Here is a 6,000-nt window from a genome sequence, read left to right on the forward strand (position 1 = left end):
CACATCTGAGGGTAGAATGTGGTATGAAGTAATTAGGTCTTTCCAACAAATAATAAAGCTTTGCTTGTTGGTAATGGCTGGGCAATACTCTACATTCCCTGTCAAGCTTGGTCCTATATAGATAATTGTGGTGTTCTTTTTATAACTTTCCTTGAGTCACTTCCATGAGATGCAATAAACAAACACAACAGAGGAGGCCAACTGCACCAGATAGTGTGTAATGCATCCTTCCCCTCAACCTTTGTTGGCTCAGTTTTCTCAGAGTCTTCTGAATGTTTTGTGAATGGTACTGCATAGTGACTAGGGAAGGGATCTGAGGAGTTCAGATACCAATGTGATGGGTGGGTGCATAGGATGAATCAATATTCAGCTAAAAGGTTTCTTTAAATACAAACAACTTCAGTATCTCCTCTCCCTCATTCCTCTTTTATCCTTTCTTTCCTCGTCTTCATTTCCTTCTCGCTCTTTTTTCCTTCTTTTATTTTCTCCTCTCTGTTCCTTTTTTTGGGCCCCTAAGGCTTCTCCTCTCAAGACTGTGCAGCCAGAAAAGGTGTCATGTTTTCACACACACACACTTGAGAAGATCTGACAATATCATCCTATCCAATAAGGGGCAGTATATGGGAGAGAAGTGTTACAGATGTACAGTAAAACTTTGATTATCCAAAGATCTCAGGGGAAACCCAAAGTCTTTGGATAATTGGTTTACCTAGCTCAGTAGACTTTAAAATGTTCCTCATTCCAGCTTCTCCTGATCCTGATTCTTCCTGCTGAGCTGAATCCTCTAAGACACCTGCCCAGCTCGCCCAAGGCTTTCCATCTAAGCATGGCTTCAGATGTAAGTCTCTATAAGTTGAAGCTTTCTTGAGCACATGAAGACTTATACCTGACGCCCCAATGAAAAACAAGAATATTGGATCTGGGGGGTAAGATTCAGGTGTGTCCCTAACTCTGACATGCTGTTCTGATGTTGGCACACATCATGACCATTGTCATGCTGCCAACTATCACAATATAAGTCATAAGTCTCCTGATATTTGTTTTTTTTACCTTAAAACCCCAGCTCCTGGAATCAGGTGACTGTTGTCAGTGTGCTGTGGTGTGGTGCTCTGCTCTTGTTCGATGATGATAACAGTTGGCTGTGTGTGTGTGTTCTGTCTGTGTGCTGCCCCAGCTCTGTGCAGATAGCTGACACAGCAGACCCTGAGAGAACCCCCAATGACCACAGACTCTAGTAAGATATGAAGGAACCCGAGACAGGTTTATTGTCAAACGAAGAACAGTAATAGTTTCCTATAGACTCTACAGGACATACTATGAATATGTGCCCCCTGGCAATGGACACAGCTCAGTCAGTGGCGGGACACTCCCCTGCCCCTTAGGCTGGACAAAGATGCACACTCTGGGCCCTACTTTTATACAGTTACAGGACAGATTACTCATCCCTTCTGACGCATTGAAGTACAGCCCCTTGGCTCATTAGGGTGCTGTCTCCTCCTTTGATCATGTTGTTTCAAACAGATAGATCTATCCATCATGCTGTCCTTTTGACCCTGTCTTTAAGATGCACCTGCCTGTTCCTTGTTATCTCTGTGGAGTTTCCTGATGTCATCTTGGCACATGTTCCTCTTATTAGCACTTATGTGTGGATGCACCTGCTTCTAACAACCCTCTTCTCGCCAACTTCTGTGAGCGGGGCCTGCCTCTGGCTCACAGCCCAGCTTTTGCTTAGCAATGGCTGGAAGTACTTTGGTTCAGGCTTCAGGCCTCAGACTGGGCCTCTGACACAAGAGTTTATGTTTCAGGGCCTCATCTTACTACAGTGACCAATGAAAATCTCAGCTTTCATTAAAAAAGTAAGGGTATGTCTTCACTATGGAGACTATACTCACAAACCTACATCACTGTAGCAATACCAGCATAATCCTGTAGTGTAGACGCAGCCTACACCAACAAAAGGGTTTTTTCTGTCAGTGTAGGAGCATCACTTCCCCAAATGATGGCAGTTACATCGATTGAAGTATTCTCCCATTTTGATACAGCTGTGTGTATGACGAGGGTTAGGTCAGGATTTCACACCCCTGACTGATGTAGCTATGTTGATCCAACTTTTAAGCATAGACCAGGCCTAAGTTTCTAGTCCTCCTAAATATAGAGAAATACTTGAAAATATCACCTGAATGCATCCCAAAGGCTCAGCCCCCAGAAGGTAAATGAAAGAAACTTGATGTTTATTATTTTTTAAAATCTCATCTCATGATTTTATGGGTGCCTGATTCAAGTTTTTTGAATATTTGGAAGTACTGCCATTGCACCATGTAGCTTATGTTACTTCCTTCCCTGAAACCTCATTTTTCAGTACTTTTACAGCGGCCATATCATGTATACTGCAAGCTAGGAATCTGCCCTGTTGCATGAAGTACTCAGGCTAGGAAGCATTACACGTTTTCTGCCTTGAAACAAAGTTGAAGGGAATAGTAAAGCCCAGAATCCTTACATACAGCTGGCAAACCTCTATTGTTCTCTCACCTCATGTAATATAGTCCATTTAAAATATCTCTTGTATTCAAGATGATTCCTTTTATGTATAAAGCCTCCTTTTTGGGTGTACTTTTATCAAACAGTGTAACAGCTGTAATTTATAGTAACTAGGGTGGAAAATAGAGACAAGCAATAATGCCCTATGTGAAATAAAGTGGAGATCTTTCTTCTTTTAGGTGAACTTGTTTGAATTGTTCAGCTGTTGGAAAGGGAAAGGGATAACTAATTGAATTGCTTCTCTGTACAAGTGAGGAGAGAAGAACACCTCCAGTGGGTCGCTATGTTTTCTTAACAGAGAATAATAATTGGCATCCTGCTGTTAAGATTCAGTGTCTTGTCATCTTTGCTTTTCCTCTTCATCCTATTAATTCCAAAAGATTTTACATGTTGCACTGGCTGCAGTCTGGAACTATGGGGTTAGTCACCATAGCAAAATTTTCAGTAGTGCATATGAATAATATCCTTGTTTAAAAACCTCATCTAAAGATGGTTTGGATCATTGAGGCATGAAAGAAAAATGGAGGATCCTAAAACTAATAAAGGAGGCTGAAGTTAGATACAATTTTATTACCCCCCCCCAATAAACATAAAACAAACTAGTTCATTTTTTTATTTAATAAGAAAAAATGAGACATTGTCACTGTTCTGGCCATTACTGCCTCAGCCTATGATCTTGTCAGATCTTATAAGCTAAGCAGAGGTGATTTACATGCACATTTAGAGAGGAGACCTTTTCATTAACTCCTGTACTGACAGGATATGGTGTTATTGATTTTCCCTGAATCAATATTAAATCAGTGCCCCACAGCGTTCAGGGGCATTATGCTGTGCTGTGCTGAGGTGCTGTCTTTCAGATGTATAATACTGAGGCCCGAGCCTTAAATCAGTGACCACTTCAGTGCTCCCTAATGTACTAAGGAAGTAATGGGCAAAACAATCTCAGTTGTCGTCCTGTGGTATTGTACCTGTGTGTCCCTACTGCAGACTTAATGTTTCTATTCAAATTCAAAGGATGTTTCCAAAGATTTCATGGTACTTTTAACATTAGTGGTGTTAAGCTTGATGTCCTGGCCAAATTTCAGTTTGAATAACTACATTCTTCTCAGGAAAGTTCTCCACTAGTTTCAGATGGAGAGGAAAGCCCAGATATGTTTCTAGCAAAGAGGGGCCAGAGGTTGTTGCATATCAGTGGAGGAATGAGTGAGCTCTAAACCATATATGCTATTTGGAAAGGATATAATTAGCCTTTTGGTTGAAATGCTCAGTATACATATAAGGCACTACAGAGTCATAACAGTGTGACTCCATAGTTAATGTGGTCAAACAGTTTCCAATATCAAGCTGAATGAACCTACTATCACAAATTCATAGGAAAAGCTCCTTTCATTTATAGTCTCTCTTCCCAGATATGGCAGGGCAGGGGGTAACCTCCCCCCCTTTAAAGCCCTGCCAAAATGCTGGCCGTAGCCTGCTCTCTGGCCAGGAGGCCAGGTGTAGAGATGCAGGTACTCAGCAGGGAGCCCAGCTGCAAGCCCTAAGGAGGGCTGGCTCAGAGGAATATGCTGAGCTAAGTAGTGACAGCAGGGCTGGAGCAGGAGAGGGCTATAAAAGCCCTGGACAAACCTCAGTGAGGAGCAGGGCTGGCTTTAGAGTAGTTCCCCTGGTTGTCAGGGCCTATGCCTGAGCGGGACCCTGCACCTGCTGCTGGAAACAGTGGTAATCAATTGAGCTGTCTCTGAATTGCCACCACTATCTTTGGTGGCAGCTCAGTTGGGCCTGCACATCCTAAAGCTGGCCCTAGTGAGGAGGCTAGCCTGGGAGGAGACAGGTGGGCAGTGTCTCTCCTTGCTAACAAGGAAGCCTCAAGGGCCAGGAGACCCTGGGGAGGGTCTGTGGGGCACTAACTGTTGGGGGATCTGGGAACTGCACAAGCACTGTAAAGAAAGACATTTGGGTGATCCAGCAAAAGAAGGTATAGAAGGCTCTGTATTATACCAGCCTAAACATAGGGTGCAACCACAAAACCGGGAAGGCCTACTTTGACCCTGTGATGGCAGAGAAGAATTTTTCTGGACAGTTTAAGTTTAATTATCAAATCATTATTGAGTTAGGTAACTTTAAAAAGGTGGTGGGTGTTTTTTAATCAAATTCTGTCCATTTGTAACTCAAATGTGACTTGATGGAAAAACTTCAGACTTCTTTTTATACTAAATCTCAGTGAGGCTATGTAGAAAGGGAAGCATGATCTTATGATTAGTCACTAGTCAGAAAATCAGGAGCTCTGGGTTCAATTCCTGTCTCTGCTATATGCTGATTGTGTGACTTGGGCAAATCACTTTCTCTCTCTCTCATGTACATCTGTAAAATGAGGATACTATTCCTTCCTTCCTTCCACCTTGTTGTCTTGTTTAGATAGAGGTAGTTCCTGCCCCAAAAAGCTTACTTTCTATTTGTATGTACAGGTACCTCACACAATGAGACCCTGATCTTCGTTGGGATCTCAAGAAGCCTCTGTAATATAAATAATAATAAAAAAACTATTGGATAGGGCTGCTACTTAGTTGAGGTGCAAATGTTTTTAGTTGTTATAGTTCTCGCTGTGTGTTATAACTTCTGAGAGAGGCACAGTGAATGCTACCAGCCCTGCTCTACCTACTAATCTTTTTAAAAAAAAAAAAAAAAAAAAAAGTGAACCCATCAGAAGCCTGAAACTGGGTCCATTATGTCTGTTTGAAAGTAAATATTAGCAAACACAGAATATCCTTGTTATTATTAGAACCTGAGCTGCAAAGTTCCCTCATGGATCTGGAGTTTCTAAAGGTCAAGTGAGATTGTGTCCAAAGTAGAGGGAGGGCATAAAGAGAGAGAGATTTTGTCCTGTTGTGTTTATCCTACAGTGAGGATTTGGGACCTATTACTATCAACTAAGGGAATTTTTTCTTTATCTCATGTCTAGAGGTCTGTGTCTGTAGAGCTAAAGGGCCAGTGTTTTTGTCCCATTTCCTTGTGTCTAATTTACATAGTAATTGTTCCTACTCTTTGCAGCACATGGATTTTAGTATGCCCAGAATTTGACCTGGCCCATTATAGAGATAGGGAACAGCTGTCAAGTCTGGATCCCAATCTGGACAAGGATGTCCCCAAAGTTTTCCTGTTTTCACATTCAGGGCTTTTCTTCAAGCTCATTTCTAATTATTATAAACAACAAAATATTGTTGCCTCTAGGAAGCTACAAGCGTTAGCTGCAAAGCCAGCCAAGACACTTCAGACCTTTTCTAGACGGTTCTGAGTCAACCGCTCAGCAAATATTCTGCTGCCTTCATTTGGTGCTCCACTGGGCAGCACTTCCCAGCTAGCTGAGATGCTTTTCTATTTAAATTTTACTTAAGAAACCAAGCAGTGAGTTCTTAGCTCCTAGCATAGCTTTTTATGTAAAAGTTTAACTCAAAAGGGGACCAA

This window comes from Mauremys reevesii, linkage group 8, assembly GCF_016161935.1.
Source record: "Mauremys reevesii isolate NIE-2019 linkage group 8, ASM1616193v1, whole genome shotgun sequence".
Classification (NCBI taxonomy): Eukaryota; Metazoa; Chordata; order Testudines; family Geoemydidae; genus Mauremys; species Mauremys reevesii.